This window comes from Ailuropoda melanoleuca, chromosome 8 (genome assembly GCF_002007445.2).
Source record: "Ailuropoda melanoleuca isolate Jingjing chromosome 8, ASM200744v2, whole genome shotgun sequence".
Lineage (NCBI taxonomy): Eukaryota > Metazoa > Chordata > Mammalia > Carnivora > Ursidae > Ailuropoda > Ailuropoda melanoleuca.
Window position 1 is genome coordinate 47,924,822 of NC_048225.1, and position 20,815 is coordinate 47,945,636.

Sequence of the window (20,815 nt, forward strand, 5' to 3'; positions counted from 1 at the left end):
TTATATAGTAATGAGGGAATTGATATAAATTATATCTGGGTCCTCTTGGCAGTGACATCTTTTTTAATTGGATGCTGGAAAACAGTGACCTTGCCCCTTCATGTATCTTAAACAGAAGCTGACTGGTACTGTCTTAACCATCTTTCCCATCAAGTTAAACTATCCATCAGACTAAGACCTTTTGGTAGTGTGCAGAATTGTCATTCAGGTTCACATGAGGGCTCTCATGCTTAAGAAACCTATGAACATACATGCATGCACACACACACCTCACAGTATGCAACTGTAGGTACAGGACAGAGTAAGCACAGTAAAAAGTTTTTAGACGGGAAGAAAGTGGAAACCATGGCAGTCACTGGTCCACACCATTGATGCAATCTAATTGACGTATTGTGAAAAACTCTGTAGTTAAAAAGTCCTTTGAATAGAAACTGGATCTGCTCTCTGAGATAATTCCCTTGTCCTTGTTCTGCACAGCTCCTAGTTCTGAATTCTGGGACGTTCTTTCTTGTTCAGTATCCTCCTTGGAGATCTGAAGTTGGTTTTGCAGAGTATACCCTCTGGGCTGCTGCTTGTCAGTGAGGATTAAGAGTTCTGAGGACTGTTTACCAGTCATGGGCTTTCATGACAATATGAATTCCCTTGAAAACTTTTGAGGCTTTTAATCCATTTGCTTTTGTAACTGTCATGTTTACATACAGTCAACACAACCAAATTTCTTTCCTAAATATAGAACTCATATCTGCATATTTTTTTGTTGCTTCCTCAATTCCATGTACCCCCTTCTCTGATCCTCTCTCTCTCCCTCTCTCCTTTCTATCTTAATCTGGTTTTTGCCCAAGGGCTTAATCCCTGTGTTCAATTTAGAATTTTAATAGATTTCTATTCCTTAAAGTATTTGTCCATCTTATATCCTGCTACTTTAAATCCAGAAACAATGAAGTTTTCCAACTCTGCAAGTCTCCAATTTTCTGGATTCTCTCTTTCCTTCCATTTATGCTCTCAAATCAAATAATTCTGGACAGAGCTCATCCTTTCTGTTTAATGTCTTGCTTACCATGGGGAGTGACACCTCTCTCCTCTTAAAGTGTAGACTTCTAGGCACTGGGTCTGCCTTTAAGGTTATTAACAAGCAAGAGCTTTATCAACTGTTTTATCACTGAATTAAATGAATCTCTGTTTTTCCAGGCTCTAGTTCATATTTCCTTGTTACTTTCCAATGCCACATGATTAGTACTGCGACGTACTAATTCTTTTATTATTTAGTATAGGATATTCTGCAGTAACAAGTAGGCCCAGAATTTATAACAGTGCAAACAACAGCCCGAGGTGGATGTTTCTGATCTGTAAGCAGTTGTCTTCTTTGCAAAGACCTATTTTCTTCTGGCTTCACTATCTTCTGTGCTTTTTATCATCACACCCAGCTGGCAGGGGAAGTAGCATGGAGGCATGGAGGGAGCACTTATACCTCTTGAAAAGCTTGGCCTCAGAATGATACATAATACTTCTGTTCATATCAGGCACATGGTCACACCACACTGCAAAAGAAGCTATGAAATGTAATCTAGCTGTGTGTTAGGAAAAAGAACAAATAAATGTTTGTGAACATTTTTGCCTGCCACAGGTCCCTTTGACAGTTTTTCCATTGTTAAGATAACCTGGCTACTAAAAATAAAATTATTTTATGTATTAAACTTCTTTTTTTCCTATAGGAAGATTAAGAGGGTGAATAATTGATAGAGAATGGTTATGTGCTCATCTTATTATGGTTTGTTTTTTGTTTTATTGGGTTTTTTTGTTTGTTTTTTACCATTTGAATAAATTGTCGGGTCCTTTAAGAAAGGACTCAGGGTCTTACATTTTGAGTATTTACAGCGCCATAAGCATAAACATGACAGCATAACAGTACTAAATAAATCATTGTTGTTCTGCTCATTATTTAATGCTCTAGAGCAGAGTTCAGCATTTTTTTTCTGTATGGCCAGATAGTAAACAATTTAGGCCTTTCTAGCCATGTAGTCTCTGTCGCAACTATGAAAATTTGTTTTAGTGTAAAAGCAGCCATAGACAATAAATAAATGAATAAGTGTGGCTGTCTTCCAAAAAACCTTTACTTATAAAAACAGGCAGCAGTCAGGAGTTTGGACCCTAGAGGTAATTATCATTTTGCTCTCACCAGTTGTTTGATATACAACAACTTTCTTAGAGCCTCTGAATTCCAATGTAAAGTGGAGAAAGCTATTACCTGTAGGTAGTTTTAAATACGTGATAATGTGAGAATTGCCAGTCACAGAGCCTTGAACAGAGGAGCTTCTTTTTCATTAAACACATATTATCATCACATCTAATCCATGTCAAATGTTTATAGGTGAGAAAGTTAATTCTGAATGTATTTCTAGTCTTTTAACAGAGTGGGGAAGATTGGAGAAACGAAACAATTATTTTTCCTTTTATTTCTCACCATGAGTTTGATAATGGATGCTCAATAAATATTTAACTAAGAACTTGAAGAGTAGTCTGTCTGTGTTGTCACGTACTAATCACATGAGAATCTATAACATTGCTGTGAAACAGTGATTCTTAACCTTTCCAATTTTATATTCCTCCCATTACTATATCAAAGAACGAGGATCGCAGCATGATAGAAAGAATAGGGCACTTTATTCTGAGAAATATATAGAGATGTTTATAGATATTGTGGTGTTTCATTTATCATTGATGGTAAATTTTAAGGACAGGATTACTGCTTTTGTATTGATGGAAACCAGTTTTATAGCTCTGGCTTTAAAACAAACGATTCTGTTCAGTTTTGAAATGTATATAGTTTTGTAATGCTATAGATGAGAAAGAAAGATTGCCATGGTAACTGTAAAACCCGAAGATGATAATAATTTTTAAATTGAAGTCATATTATTGTCAGGTGGGGTTGGCAGGAGAAATCTGCAATACTGGTTAAAGGATGTAACAAGTGAGGGATGGTGGATTCTTAAGAATTGTTTTGAAAAACCTACAGCCCATTGAGACATTTTCTTTTTCCTCCAGAGTTATGCTTGTAGTTGGTTAATCACAACTCTGTAGGGAACCTGGGAGACAAAAATTCCATATTCCTTCCTAGATTTGAAATTCATGTGATGGCTCTGTATGAGTACTGTGTGAATGGAGTTTTTAACTTGAAGTAAAAAATACTCCCCTTTAGTGTGTGAAAAAATGATTGTTACAGTTAATTTTTTTCCCACATGTGATTTAATCAGCATTTGAAGTGCCACCATGTGCCAAAAATAGTGGTGGGTAATTATTGCATCAAATGAATGAGATAATTTCTATATTTGAGGTACTAATATACTGGTGGAACAGACAAGTAAGCAGGCAAATTTAATACAATGCTGCCAGCTATAGAGGTGGAGACAAGCTGCTATTAGGAAAACAGGAAACAATAAGTTCAAATTAGGGATTCATGGATTGATGTGTGAAGTGAGTCCCAAAGAATAAAGATATCTTCCTCCCAAAAATTAAGATGGAAAGTGAATTCAGAGAAAGGATTCCAGGAATACAAATAAAGCAAAACCCACTGATAATTGTTTCTTATGTACTGCTTTTACCTTTCCTTGAGTTTGCACACATTTTTTCTTTGTCTGTGAATACGGTTGTTACCGCTTATCAATCTGGTAAAAATCATTATTCTTCAAAAATCAACTGAAATGTCTCCTGTTTGTGAAGGTTTCCCTGTCCTTTATAAGCACATTGAATCACCCTTTCCTTTCTTCAACAATGTTATGCTTCTGCTGTAACTCAACATCAGCCTGTATGAAATATTTTTTCACTTGCTTTTTTTCCTCATTAAACTAGAGGCATCTTATGGACAAGCACAACTGTTTACAAACAATTGATCATCAAATCTTTGTTAGTTAGATGAATAAATATTTTCTTATTCTGTTTTAAATGATCATCTTTTATCCCCAACGAGATCATTGACTTCTTAATGGTAGCCATAATATCTAATTATCTAATGTCTAGTTTTTGTGTCCTCTAAGAAATTTAACATATTGTTATGCAGGTCAACACATATCTGTTATAAATATTAAATGGATCACTTCTTGATTTGATTATTTTCATTGTTTAGAGTCACATGTCAATCAAGTGACACTGGTATACCTTTTCTTTCATTACATTATTCAAACCATTGTCTATTTGAAAGAAAGAAATTTAAAACATTACTAAAATAATATTTTAAAATTCCAATGCATCTTTATATATGTTGAAGTGACACTATAGTTAGTCATTTCTTACTTGTAAGCAATTATAACTATATGGCAATCAGAATAGTATTAAATTCTGTTTCTCACTTTTTTTCTTGGTTCTACCCAAAAATGAAATGCTTTGAAAGTATTTAGATCCAGACCAGTAAAGAAAGTCTTAGAGAGAAAAGATATGTGTATATACATATATATATACACACCATATCAGGAGAAGTCAGTATTAAAAGTGTAACATCACCTACTTAGACCTCTCATATATCCAGAAATTTACAAATATCCCTCCACCTACAGCATTTACAAAGCACCCTGTTTATAGGATTCATACAGATCAATTTATTTGAACCTATCAACACTCTTGTGGGTTAAATATACCATTTATATTATAACCCCAATTTTAAAGATTATGACACAGGTAATAATTGGTGGAATCAACTTTAGAACCAAACTCTTCCTAAACATTTCTCATTCTGTGTAAATTATACGATAGTGACCATCTGGAAGAATGGTTTACAAGATTCAAAATAATGTCCTGGAATCTTGTCGATTACCTAAAGATATCACCTGGAGAAGGAACATGATATACTGAGAGAACAAAAGGTTTAACTTCAGAGGGTGAGAATTATGGCCCTAGCACAGACTTTAGTGATGCTTCTAACCAGGTGGAAGTCACTTGATCTCAGTTTTCACATCTAGAAAATTGATATGGTAGTAGCTTCCCTAACCATACCCCAAATTTCTGTGAAGATCAAAGAACTTTATAAACTATAAATCATTGTCTAATCGTAAAGTATCATCATAAAGTTACACAATAATAAATGCAGAGGACAGTGCACTCTCCTCTGTGGTTAGATATCTGTTATGCTTTTATATAGTAGCTAGGAGATGCAAGTTCTAACTTTGGCTCTGCTATTCCTTGACTGTATGTCTTTGAAAAATTCCCATAACCTCTGTTTCCTGATCTGCAGTATTAGGAGGAACTATATAATCTCTAAAGCCTTTTCTGTGTTGAAGTGTGTGATTCTAAGTGAATCCAACCATACTTTTTGGCTTAGAGTCCCTAATCATCAGCAGAATAAATTGCAGAGACAGCTGGCTGGGGTTAGGGGTACAGTCTCTGGCCACAGAAGTGCAGAAAACTGAAGGGACCACATAGTCATCAAACAGAGGACAGAGCTCTCATTAGCAATGTGCTGGAGCTAGTGACATCCAGGGACAATTGCAGCTGGCATTTTCTCCATGTTAGGATGCCTGTTCAATTAGTTTTTCTGTGCTAGCTCAGTCTGAACTCATCCTCGGAAAAATCAAGGAAGTGTTCTTTGTTTAATAATCAAAGTCGGGGCAATAATCATTAAGTTCACACTTTATAGCATATCTAAATGTGTATACCAACATGCTACGTAATGGTAAAAATTTTTAAAAAATGAATGGTACTCACCCTTCTGTTTTGGAAGGAGCATGCGCCTTGAATTGAGGAGCTTTGAGTTTGGGGCATGATTATTGGCTGTCTCTTTTTTATTTGCCATCATGTCCACTGACTAAACACCATACCGGACAAAAGTAGATCCCTGTTATGTGTTGACCAAATAGATTTTCTTTGGTTATATCATATTTTCTCTAAGTTTCTTCAGAGAAAATGGGAATAAGAACACCCAATTTATAGACTGGTTGTGAGAATTAAATGCAATAAGAACAGAAAGACCTTTGTATGGTAGTTACTCAGAAAATATCCCTATTTCTTGCACAAACTTTCCTACCTTTCCTTTTATTCTAGTGCGGGGGAAGTATTGAAGACATTTGCCAACACCAGTTTAAAAGTAAAATAGTCTATGTAAAAATAAATAAACCATATTGGCAAAAGGAGCAGTTAATTCAGTTTGAGAGATGAATGTGATAAAAACAAACAAACAAAAAAATGCAAGAAACTGAAAGCTGTTGATGTAACCATTTTTGTCAGAGAGACATGTAAATAGCCCAGACATGGTGAGGCCCCACATCCCCCTGCTCTTACTGCCCATCACAATGATGAGCTGTATCAGAACTGATAAGCATTAAAACACTTGCAGGGATTGCTCAAAATCGAGGACAAATCTAGATTAGGATTATAGAGGATGTGTTGGGTAAATATCCATAGTGACCGAACAGCAGGGTTTTTTTGTTTGCTTGTTTTTTTTTTAAAGAAAAATGGCGTTATTTAAGAAAGAAAGCTTATAATAGGTGAGAGTCATGGAGACCCAAGTTCAAGTTATACCTCTGATACTTGTATGTTGTGAGTATAGGAACAAGTAATTTAATCTCTGTAGGCACCAAATGCCATCATCTAAAAATATGGAGATAGAAATACTGATTTTGAAGAGTGATTATGAGGATTAAGTGAAATTCTATGCTCAATACATTGTAGGAACAGACTACTGTCACAGTGTCCAAAATTTAGTAGATACTTAATATGTATTTACTGGTAACTCAAGAGTCACTGAATTAATAATTAATTGGGCTATTATCACTTTAGAAGGAAGATATGATCATTTAATATGAACTTATCTATAACAATCTTGGGTATTCAAAAATATTTACTTCCGTTGACTTAGTAGAAGGATTATTAGAAATGTATTAGAATTTTTAACTATAACCCATATAATTAGGATCAACTGAACTTTTGGAGGCATGGTTGATCATCTCAAATAGGAATAATTCAGAAACCACAATACATGTAAACACTCAACATTCAGAGAAAATCCTGATTTCTCTGTTACTGCTAAGAGCGCTTTATTGCCAAAGTTAGCAGAGACGGCTTTCACAAGGATGTGACCAATGCAGTGTTCAGAGCCTGGCAAGAAGGGCCTTGCTTTGGGGATGTGAAACACAATGATTGCCATGTTTAAATTCTTAATAATTTGGTCTTTGTTTCTTGTAAGCAAATCTTGATGATATAATGGAACATTCCCTGGGGTATTGGGACTTTGGCTCATAAATGATACCGTCTCCCACCCCCTCTGCACATTATTGGGATGGGCTTCTCTGTTGCTTGCTTTCTGCTCCCTGGTATCCAAGCTCCCAGCCTGGCTTCCTCTTCCTGTCCCTGCCCTGTGACTGCTGACATGCCACCCAGGGTGACAATTTGATCACACGAATGGGAAGCCCATGTTCTTCCATTGCAATGCTACTGCCCCCTCCCTGATTTGGACACATGTATATAAGGATTTAGAGTTGGGCACATACCCTGCTTTTTCTTGGGCTAGGCAAGGTGGCAGCCACCCCTGAACTTGCTGGCAGTGCCATTGCACAATCAACAGGATCTCGTACCCACTCCCCTAATCTGGATACTGAGCACCTCCTGAAACAGAGGAGAGCTTTCACTGTGTGAGCAGTCATCTGCCCACCCCAGGTTAAAGTGGTGGGTCTATGGCAAGGAGAGATAAACTTGCGTAACTTCAAGCAGGGCCCTGCATTCCCATTTTCCACTGGGTCTCACAAATTAGGTAGCAGATCCTGAATGTGAGGCACACAATATAGCTGAGACCAAAGTTAGCACATATTCTACGATGTGACTAGGGTTTGTCCCCATTGTACACCCACATCTAGACATCTGAGGTTTCTCTGAGTATGGGGCCCCTATCTGCCTATGTATTGAACATATTCACTTGTAAGTCTGAAATACCTCAAATTCGAATGGCCTAATTAACACTCAGGTTTGGTTCCTCCAAACCCTGCCCTGACTCCCAGTCTGATTATTTTCCAAGAACGTCATGATTATCTTATCCCCTTTTATAACCTAAGAACTCAGAGTCACATTTGAAAATTATTTATTTATTTATTATTTATTTATTTATTTTATTATGTTATGTTAGTCACCATACATTAATTACATCATTAGTTTTTGATGTAGTGTTCTGTGTCTTTCACCCCTTTAGGTGATGTACATCAATTATGGCTCATAGAATTTAGTTTCAAAATATCTTTTTAGTCCAGCCACTTTTCTTTATCCTCACTACCATCATCTTAATATAAGGTCCCGCAACTTGCCTGATTAACTATATCCACTCTTTCCTGCCCTCAGCAACTGGGATGATTTTTTTGCAAAGCAAATCTGATCACATACTTCCTTTACATTAACCTCTTATGCTTCTGATTTCTCTTAGGAAAAAAGAGCAAATTCTTAACTTGGCCTGAAAGACCCTGCATAATCTATCATCACCAGGCTGTCCCTTCAGCTTTGTCATACATCATGCTCCTTGATTCCGCCTGTGCTTTGGCCACACACTGCTTTTTCTAGCTCCTCTAAACGTGAACGTGCTCACACTGGCTTAGAAACTCACCTTCCCAATCTTCTAATCAACTGCAACTTTTCTTCAGATTGCAGTTTACTTACTGCTTCCTTGGAAGAGCCTGCTCTAATTTTTAGAATTATCACACAATGCAGAGCACAATGTAGCATGTTTTGGTAATAACGTATGGAATCTTTTTATTTACATGTATGATTCTTTGATTACTATCTGCCTCCTCTAACTAGACTATGGCCAGATATATTGTATCTCCAGGGTTTCTCACAGTGAATGGCACATGGTAGCTGCTTAATAAGTATTGATTAAATCATTGAGTGATTGAATGTGCATTTAGTATGTTTTTCCTTAACAAAATCTTTAGGGCAAATAATAGAGCTCCTACCATGTAGTATGTGGCATGACTAAAAGTCACAGGTTAAGGGGCGCCTGGGTGGCTCAGTCGTTAAGCATCTGCCTTCAGCTCAGGTCGTGATCCCAGGATCCTGGGATCGAGCCCCATGTCAGGCTCCTCTGCTATGAGCCTGCTTCTCCCTCTCCCACTCACCCTGCTTGTGTTCCTTCTCGCACGCGCTCTCTCTCTCAGATAAATAAATAAAATCTTTAAAAAAAAAAGTCACAGGTTAAGACTGTACAACTTTTGGAGTATTGTTTAATCTTTTTGCATCTTAGAGGTACTTAACCTATAAATCGGTTGGATAATAGTCTGTCAAAGATATCTGTCATTAGTAGGGAATTCTGTTTGGGTGCCTGGCTGGCTCAGATGGTTGGTTAAGTGTCTACCTTCAGCTTAGGTCATGATCTGAGGGTCTTGGGAATGAGCCCCACCCCACCCCTAGGAGGTAGGGCTCCCTGCTCAGGGGGCAGTCTGCTTCTCCCTCTCCCTCTGCTCCTCCCCACTGCCTCTGTGTGTGTGTGTGTGTGTGTGTGTGCGCGTGTGCGCGCACGCATGCACATGTGTACACACTTGCAAGTTCTCTCTCAAATCAATAAGTAAAACCTTTAAAAAAATGGGGAGTGTTTAAGAAACATCATTTTCTTTTGGCTTTTATTTTCACATCTTTAGTGTGTTTTTTTGTGTGTGTGTTTTGAAGAGGTATATAAAACTGGAGGTTTATTTTGGTTTTGTAAAATAAATAGTCCATTTTTCAGTTGCTCTTTTTCTTTACTTGCTAGGTATTTTACATGTTCATGCCTCTGGACGTTTTGTTAAGGTGTAACCTGTTCACCTTAGTAAGGGTAGAGATGCGAGCACGCTTGTGTGCATGTGTGTGAATGTATGTGAGTTTATTTTATCTACTGTTTTTATTTGTAGGCCTGTTTTGGTAGGATCAAAACCTTTCCTAGAAAACATTCTGGTTTCTGTACTAACACACTCTACACTTCCATTTAACAACCTGCTGTCTAGCAGGCTTGGGTAGTCAGTCCTTGTGTTAAAACTACATAGGACCCTCAGGCTTCACCCCAACCCAGTGTCTCTTTGATTGTAAGTTCCAGAGCAGGCAGGCTATTGGCTTTGTCTGCATTTTCAATCTCTTGAACTTTGTTATCAAATTCAATTGTCTGGTTTATTTGTCTGTCTTCTTCATAAGGTTGCATGTATTTTGAATGTAGGAACAGTTTCTCTTTAAAGTTCTATTCCTGGGGTGCCTGGGTGGCTCAATCAGTTAAGTGTCTGCCTCCCACTCAGGTCATGATTCCAGAGTCCCAGGGTCGAGCCCAGCATTGGCATCGGGCTCCCTGCTCAGTGGGGAGCCTGCTTCTCTCTCTGCCCCTCACCCTGGTTCTCTCTCTTGCATATGAGCACTCTCTCTCTCAATAAATAAATAAAATCTTGGGACACCTGGGTGGCTCAGTTAGTTAAACGTCTACCTTTGGCTCAGTTTATGATCCCAGGGTCCTGGGGTTGAGCCCCACATCAGGCTCCTTGCTCAGTGGGGAACATGCTTCTCCTTCTCCATCTGCCTGCCATCCCCCTGCCTGCATGTGCGCTCTCTCTCTCTGACAAAATCTTTATAATAAATATATAATAAATAAATAAACAAAATCTTAAAAAAAAATAAAGTTCCCTAGACCCTAACCTATAGGGTTCTCACATATTTGCTGGATGAATGATTAAATTAGACCTTGTAAATACCTAGGATATGATCACTTAGGACTCCCCACCACCTTATCTTAGCATTGACCTACCTGACTAAGCACACTCTGGGATACTTTAGAGGAAAGATTCAGCCTGCCAGACGTCCATTCTTCTGCTATATGCGGTCCAGATTTAAGACATTTATAAAACGGGGCATTTCAAGAACTTGGCAGTGATTAGGTCCCTTTCATACTTCTTCAGTGGTGTTCACAAATGGAGTTCAGAGTTTTGCAGTCAGACAGCTCAAGGTGAATGCTTGGCAATGCTATCTATTATCTCTGTGTGTCTGAACTAGTCAATTATCTTTAATTCTCCATCAATAAAGTAGGCTTGGTAGTAATGATTTTGCATGGTGGTCGTCAGAACCAAGTGAAATATTATAAGTGAAGCCACTTTATAAAGAATAAGACACCTTGTTATGCTTGTTATCATTTATTTTCACTTGCTGATTTATGAACTATTTTATTTCTAAAGGCTAGACTGCAAGTGTGACTCTTTGCAATATGATTAACACGTACCTATTTGGAAAGGAAATTAATAATATTTCTGTAGATGCAATTTCTGTAGGAGGTTACCAAGGAGAATTCTGAGTCTATCATTTTAAAATACTGAGTCTAAAATATGGCTACATATTAACTATATGATGATCGTGATAATAGCAAATTCTATGTGCTTCTCATGTTAAATTTTAAAAAGATAACACTGCTTCATTTGATGCTCAAAGCAGCATGTCTTTGAGGTATAATCCCATTGCATGGTTGAGGACACTGAGAAATTAATGAGGGCACTGAAAATTTCAGTTTTTCTTCCTTCTTTTCTCTTTTGTCCCCCCCTTTAAGGCAACACAACCATCCAAGAACTTGTAATGGCGTTAGTTGTTAGTTACTTGTTACATATAATCCAGAGATAAGATAGCTCTTTCAAGTTTTGTCAAATGAAAGTTACTCAGTTTTTGTAATGCTTTCAAAAGGATATTTTATTTACTTATCTTAACTGATTATCCTTATTAATTGTGTTCCAGGAAGCATGCTATTTTTTGTCAATGGATTTAAAATGCATACAATTGTTAGTACTATTTTGTTCTTATTTCAAAAAAGAAATTGTCTTGATCAATCTAATGGAAATTTTGGGGAAAAATCGTTTTTCTGCATTTACACAGAATATTTTGCACAAAGAAAATACTCCGGTGACAAAACCCTTGCTTGTTTTTAGTATCGATGTCTATTTTTTTTTCTCTTCAGGAGGAAAAAGAAAGTCATCAGGAAATGTGATTTCTTTAGTGGTTTTGAGAAAAGAGCTTTCTCACCAAGAAAATTTTGACAATCTCTGTGAAATCAATGCATAATTAATAGTAACTGCAAGCTATTCATGTTTATAGGGTCTAATATATTAGAATAATAGTCTTGGCCATGACAGCTTCTTCTAAATATTTCTCAGCATAGTGGTAGCATAGATAACAAGCAAATCGACTGTGTGTATTCATGAGCACTAACTTAAAATTCCTGTGCAGGATCTAGACACAAAATTACTGGTGTTAAAGGCTTGTGATTACTTAATTCTCCTTCATTCCAACCTCATTAATTAAAACAGTTTTAGTCCACCGACTTAATCATGAGATTTTCCTAAACTATAATTATATTTTTAAAAATTTTGACATACTAGTACATAGTCTCATAAGGTGATGATTATTGGAAAAAGTACTTAGAATTAAGCTTGTAAATTTGACTGCATTAGGAGAACCTTAGTGTCCTAATGATGGTCAGTGTCCTCTCTTTGAGGCAGAAACCTTATTTCACTCTCTCTCTCTTTCTCTCTCTCTCTCTTTTTTTTTTTTTTTTTTTCCTCTTTTTTTTACTACTGTATTTACCAGGACACAGAACCCTTCCTGGAGGAGGGTTAAATGAGTGAGTGAATGAATAAATGAGTAAAAGAGTGAGTAAATGAATGAATGATGTTTGTTAAATGAGTAAGTAATTTGTTAAATGAGTGAGTAAATGAATGAATGATATTAAAACTGATCACGTGATTTGTGCAGCTTATAGAATTTTCTTTTCATAGTTAAGGGTCTGAGACAAGAGAGGCAGGATTAATTCATTTATGTTACAAATATTTATTGAGCCTCATGATATCTCATGTACTCTGCTAGATAATTATAGATAAAATGATGCCAAGACAGGGTCTGTTCCTCATCAAGCCAATAAACTTATGGAAATACAGATGGAACACTGTCTCCAACTTCTGCTATATTAGAAAGAGATGAAGAGAGCTCTTTAAGTTATAGAAAAGTATACTTCAGGGGCGCCTGGGTGGCACCGGGTGAGCGTCTGCCTTCGGCTCAGGGCGTGATCCCGGCGTTATGGGATCGAGCCCCACATCAGGCTCCTCTGCTATGAGCCTGCTTCTTCCTCTCCCACTCCCCCTGCTTGTGTTCCCTCTCTCGCTGGCTGTCTATCTCTGTCGAATAAATAAATAAAATCTTTAAAAAAAAAAAAAAAAAGAAAAGTATACTTCAGGATGTGTGCATACAGAAAATAGGTATCTTGAGCTATTTGAAGGAATGCTATGTAGGGAGAAACATCTAATCACTCTTTGTAGCTCTGAAAATCATAACTAGGTGTAATGCACAGAAGTTACAGGAAGGCAACATTCTATTTATTTATTTATTTATTTATTTATTTATTTATTTGACAGAGAGAGAGAGACAGCCAGAGAGAGAGGACAGAAGCAGGGGGAGTGGGAGAGGAAGAAGCAGGCTCCCAGCAGAGGAGCCTCATGTAGGGCTCGATCCCAGAACGTCAGGATCACGCCCTGAGCCGAAGGCAGACGCTTAATGACTGAGCCACCCAGGCGCCCCAGGAAGGCAACATTCTGCCTAATATTAATGAGAAAACTGTTAAACAGCTTTTCCTCCTGAAAATAGAAGTTTCTGGCTCTTGAAGGGATGAATTCCTTTTCACAAATCAATTTGGGAAACATAATTATTATTAGTAAGAACTACATAGCTGTTATAAAGTTAATTTTTAATGTTTTTTGCACTTACTTGAATATTTACAAAAATTTCCGTTTTTAGTACTAGTAATTGTAATAAAGGAGACATGAAGGACAGAAAGAAAATTGATGGTAGAACAGACAGAAGCTTGTCATTTAGATCTGTGCAAGAGAGAAATTCACCTAGTTTGCACCTTAACTCTCGTCTGTTTGCTCAAATTTGGAGCAGGAGTATTGATTTGTTAAATCAGTCAGATTAGAGATTGTTTCTCAATTCTATATAGCTCCTTATAAGTGGGGCACTGGCATGGATTATCTGGGTCAAGCAAAGGTATCTTTACCATTCCCTTCCATTGCTGAGGTATTTAAGAAATCCTCAGTGAAATATGAAGACTTCTCTGTGGTGAAATTGAGTTAAATATGTCACCAAAGTATATCTCAAATTTTTCTCTCATTTAAATCATACAGGTTTTCTCTGCCTCTAGATACAATCACTAAATTTTTCAAATAAAAATACAGTATGCCCAGTTAAATTTGAATGTAATATTTGGAACAGCTTTTAGCTGAACAATTATTCTTTGTTTATCTGACATTCAAGTTCGACTCTCTTATGTTAAAAGATTATGTTAATTATATTATATCATTATATTCTATTAATCTGAAACCTTACCCTAGAGCAATATTTCATAATGGGATAGTAACAGCAATAATTACTGTTAACTTGAAAATATGAAAATGTATTAATGTGAAATATAGTTACTGGGTATGAGATTTGTTTTAGGTGTCAGAAATTTAAAAAAAATGAATTTAAAACTGCCCTTTTACCTTTATGAATATTAGAATCTAGCAGTAGGTGACAAACACATAAACAAAAACAAAACTTAGCATTATAGGTGTTATATGAGAGATCCGAATGGAGTAGGGTGGAGGTAACCAAGGAGAGAGTGTAAGGTCTAACCTGGCAGGAGGTGAGAAGGGTTCATGGAAAGTTTTATAGCAGAGACAAAGTTTAAGTTGAATCTTGACAGGTAAATTGGTCTTCACTAGGAAGACAAGTTCTACTGTAATAATTATTGGATATGATTTATCGGCACCTACATTATGCTATAAGTGTGCAAACTGTAGCAGTAAATAAAAAGCTTAATATTGAAAGTGTTCATTTTTTATCATATGATATGTGTGCTTTAAACCTGTGTTATTTCTGTAGTAAAAGGAAAGCATTAATTTAATGCTTGGGACTCCAAGCAGAATCCAGAGAGTGTCTTTAGAATGAAAAGCCATACTTTAGTGAGTCAATAATATATTATCATTTTGAACTCGCTTACTGTTGTCTATTTATTGGCCTTTTCATAAAGTATTTCATTTAAATTTATTGGGGTGGGTTCTCCTTGTAGCATGTAACAAGCTATTAAAAACAGTGCCAGTGAATAAAACAATTACCCAAAATCATGGCCACCAGCTGAGCCAGAGGCTTGATGGGTTAATTGTCTGGAGCGCAGTGGCTATGACAAGATGCCTTTATTTAAACCTCTTACAACCCTGTGCAGAGGCACAAAGAAAACTCATTTGCATATTATCAGCTTTGTATTAGAAAACAGACTGGGTGGTGAATTTAAAAGAAAGATAATGTTAAAGGATTTTACTAAGGGACTTGAAGAAAGGTGGAAAAGAGAAACCAACAATTGAAGTGGAAAAAGAGAATATGTTACATTCCCTATAGTCTTATTTAACCCAAATACAACACTATCAGTGAAATGTAATTGATTATAACTTTATATTTAATACTTGATGTAATAGGTTCTGAGATGTTAAGCAACTAGAAAAGGAATACACAGCTAAGTAGAAGAACTGAGATGTAATCCAGGCTTATCTAACACAAAAGTCCAAATATTTGTATTTACTTGTAGTGTTAACAATAATAATGACATCATCATTATTATCATTATTATCATCATCATTACATAGTGATTTGAATTATTGGAAGACAGAACAGACTGCTCCAAAAAAGTGGCAAGATGGAGTGTTTTGCCCCTAATGTTTCTAAAGAAGGGCCAGGTCACCCATAGATAAAAAAGCAGATTTCTGTATAGAGAGCAAGTTTGGACTAAAAAATCATTCTCACCTTTTCTAATTCTATCTTTCACCATTATATTGCATGTGGCTTCTCTCTATCCACTTGAGATTACTTCCTGATATTTAAAAATACCACTTTCAAGAGTTTTTATCCATTTTGGTATTGTTTCCTCTTCAAATGCTTTCTTGGTTTGGGAGCTACTTTTATCTCTAGACTGAGCTACCGGTTTTTTACCCCTCTTACTAACACCTCCGTACCCAGCTAGATTTAGGGGTTTCTCTTCTTTATTTCCACTATATTTTAAACATATTTCTATTATAGTTTTATTCTTACTTATTAGAAATAGTATATGTGTTTTCAAATCTATTTGTAAGCCCTGAGCTGATTGGGGATCAAGAGGAAGTTATTAAAAACTATTAGAGACAAGATAAAAGACTTAATAGCCTTCTCTGGGGGTGGGGGTTGGGAGAGGTTTGCCAAGATTGCTTTGTAGATTCCAAAGACATAAACACTGCTATCCCATAAAGTCAGTGTCACCATTCCCTTTTCTAGACTACATTTCTTCCTCTGTCTAGCCATATTCCTTAAACCATGCCTTCTTTATTCCTATATCTGGAAGTTTGCTTATGTTCTTCCACTTCTCAGAATAATCTACCTCAGAGATGGCAAATAGGTTGCATACACAATATAAAAATGGTTGATGGTCACCGCCTGGCAGCACAAGAAGGGTGACTCTGTGTGTGTCAAGGAACATGACGAAGAGTCAAAAAGCATGTGCATGGATAAAGACGGGATAGCAACATGTGTGCTTGTATTGGTGATCTTAGTGCTCTTTCTTGCATTTTCCTCATGCAAAGATCTCCTCCTAAATCTTTCATTTCACTAGAAAAGACCCACATTAAAACCTCTAATAAACATGCAAAGAATAGAGAAAGAAATCAAAATACATCACTAAAGAAAATCAGCAAAACATGAAAGAGAGAAAAACAAGAAAGGATCAGAGAAAATCTCCAGAAGCAACCACAAAGTAATAAACTAGCAATAAATACATATCTATTAATATTTACTTTGAATATAAATGGATTGAATGCTCTGATCAAAAGACATAGGGTATCAGAATGGATTAAAAAAAAAGACCCAACTATGTGCTGTGTACATGAGACTCATTTCAGACCTAAAAACACCTGCAGATTGAAAGTGAGGTGATGAAGAAGGATTTGTCATATAATAGATGTCAAAAGAAAGCCAGAGTAGCAATACTTGTATCAAACAAAATAGACTTTTAAAACAAAGACTGCAACAACAGACAAGGAAGAGCACCGTATAATAATAAAAGGGACAATCCAACAAGAAGATCTAACAACTGTAAATATTTATGCCCCCAACATGGGAGCACCCAAATATATAAAACAATTAATAATACACATAAAGGAACTAATTGATAATAATACAGTAATAGTAGGGGACTTGAACACCCTACTTGCATTAATGAACAGATCATCTAAACAGAAAATAAACAGGCAACAATAGCTTTGAATGCTACACTGAATCAGATGGACTTAACAGATACATTCAGAACATTCCACCCTAAAATAGCAGAATACACATGCTTTTCAACTGCACATAGAACTTTCTCCCTAATAGATCACCTATTAGGCCACAAAACAGGCCTCAACAAATACAAAGATTGAAGTCATATCACGCACCTTTTCTGACTACAACACTGTGAAACTAGAAGTCGATCACAAGAAAAAATTTGAAAGACCACAAATATATGGAGGTTACGTAACATATTACTAAACAATGAATGGGTCAATCAGGGTATCAAAGAAGAAATTTAAAAAATACATGGAGACAAATGAAAATGAAAACACAATGGTCCAAAACCTTTGGGATGCAGCAAAAGCAGTCCTAGAAGGGAAGTATAGAGCAATACAGGCCTACCTCGAGAAGCAAGAAAAATCTCAAATAAACACCTAACCTTGCCTTAAAGGAGCTAAAAAAAAAAAAAAAGAAAGAAAGAAAGAAAAAGAAAAGAAAAAAGAACAAAAAATGAAGCCCAAAGCTAGCAGAAGGAAAATAAAGATGAGAACAGAAATAAATGATATACAAACTAAAAAACCAATAGAACAGATAAATGAAACCAGGAGCTAATTCTTTGAAAAACAAAATAAAATCGATAAATCTCTAGCCAGACTTATTAAAAAGAAAAGAAAGAACACCCAAATAAATAAGATCACAAATGAGAGAGGAGAAATAACCAACATCACAGAAATACAAATAATTATAAGAGAATATTATGAAAACGATATGCCAACAAATTGGACAACCTGGAAGAAACAGATAAATTACTAGAAACATATACTTTCCAAAACTGAAACAGGAAGAAATAGAAAATTTGAACAGACCAATTATCATTATGAAATTTAATCAGTAATCAAAAAACTCCAACAAACGAACAAAGTCCAGAGCTGAATGACATCATAGGCAAATTGAACCAAACATTTAAGAAAGAGTTAATACCTATTCTTCTCAAACTATTCAAAAAAATGGAAGGGGAAGGAAAACTTCCAAATTCATTCTATAAGGTCAGTACTACCCTGATACCAAACCCAGATAAAGACACCACAAAAAAAAGAGAACTATAGGCTAATATCTCTGATGAACATAGATGCAGAAATCTTCAACAAAATACTAGCAAACTGAATCCAATGATACATTAAAAAAATCATTCACCATGATCAAGTGGGATTTATTTGTGTGTTGTAAGGGTGGTTCAATATTCACAAATCAATCATCACATTAATAAGAGAAAGAATAAGAACCCTATGATCCTTTCAATAGATGTAGAAAAAGCATTTGACAACGTACAACAGCCATTCATGATAAAAGCCCTCAACAGAGTAGGTTTTATAGGGAACATACTTCAACATGATAAAGGCCATATATGATAAACCCACAGCTAGTATCATCTCAAATGGAGAAAAACGGGGAGCTTTTCCTCTATAGTCAGGAATAAGACAGGGATGTCCACTTTCACCACCTTTATTCAACATAGTACTGGTAGTCCTAGCCACAGCAATCTAAAAACAGACATCCAAATCAGTAGGAAAGAAGTACAACTTTCACTATTTACAGATGGCATGATCACAGAAATTGAAGATGACACAAAGAAATGGAAAGATATTCCATGTTCTTGGGTCAGAAGAACGGAATTTGTGAAAACGTATATACTACCCAAAGCAATCTACACATTTAATGTAATCCTTATCTAAATACCAATAGCATTTTTCACAGAGCTAGACCAAATAATTCTAAAATTTGCATGGAACCACAAAAGACTCCAAATAACCAAAGCAACCTCGAAGAAGAAAAAGCTGGGGACATCACAATTCCAGACTTAAGTTATATTACAAAGCCATAGTGATCAAAACAGAATGGTTTTGGCACAAAAATAGGCACATAGAGCAATGGAACAGAATAGGAAACCCCGAAATGAACCCACAGCTATATGGTTAATTAATCTTTGACAAAGTAATAAGAATATCCAGTGGGGAAAAAAAAATCTCTTCAACAAATGATTTTGGGAAAACTGGACAGCAACATGCAAAAGAATGAAACTGGACCACTTTTTTATACCATGTACAAAAATAAACTCAAAAAGAATGAAAGACCTAAATGTGAGACCTGAACTTATAAAAATCTTTGAAGACATTATAGGCAGTAACTTCTTTGATATTGGCCCTAACAACTTTCTCTAGATATATCTCCTGAGGGAAGGGAAACAAAAGTAAAAATAAACTATTGGGACTTCATCAAAATAAAAAGCATCTGCGTAGCAAAGGAAACAACAAAACTAAAATACAATCTTCAAAAGGGAGAAGATATTTGCAAATGACATATTTGTTAAAGGGTTATAATCCAAAGTATATGAAGAACTTATAAAACTCAACACCCATAAAATGAATAACCCAATTAAAAAATGGGCAGAGGACATGAACAGACATTTCTCCAAAGAGGATATACAGATGGCTACATATGGAAAGAAGCTCAACATCACTCATAATCAAGGAAATGCAAATCAAAACTACAATGAAATGTCACCTCACACCTGTCAGAATGGCTAAAATCAACAACAAAAACAAAACATGTGTTGGCAAGGATGTGAAGAAAGAGGAACCCCTCTTGCATTGTTTGTGGGAATTTAACCTGCGTAGCCGCTCTAACACAATACGGAAGTTCCTCAAAAATTTAAAAATAGGGCGCTCAGGTGGCTCAGTCGGCGAAGCATCTGCCTTTGCTCAGATCATGATCTCAGGGTCCTGGGATGGAGTCTTGTATCTGGCTCCCTGCTCAGCGGGGGAGCCTGCTTCTCCCCTCCCCTCTCTCTACTCCTCCCCCTGCTTGTGCTCTCTCTCGCTCTCACTCTCTCTCTCACTCTCAAGTAAATAAAGTCTTTTTAAAAAAAAGTTAAAAATAGAAGTACCCTATGATCCAGTAATCACACTACTAGGTATTTACCCAAAGAATACAGAAATACTAATTCAAAGGGATATATGTACTCTGATGTTTATAGCCACATTATGTAAAATAGTTAAATTATGGAAACAGCCCAAATGTCCATTGGTGAAGGGATAAAAAAGAGATGGTGTACACACACACACACACACACACACACACACACTCACACACGCTGGAATAGTACTCAGCCATAAAAAAAACAATAAAATCTTGCCATTTGTAACAATATGGATGGAGCTAGAGAGTATTATGCTAAGCAAAATAAGTCAATTAGAGAAAGACAAATACTGTATGATTTCACTCATATGTGGAATTTAATAAACAAAACAAATGAGCAAAGGGAAAAAAGGAGGAGAGGTAAAATCAAGAAACAGAATCAAGAAATCTTAACTATAGAGAACAAACTGAGGGTTACCAGAGGGAGGTGGGTGGAGGGATGGGTTAAATAGGTAATGGGGATTAGGAATTTAAAATGAAAATAAATAAAATAAAAATGAAATGAAATAACATAAAATAAAATAACTGATGCCAGTATGTTTAGTCCATATCTCATAGGCTA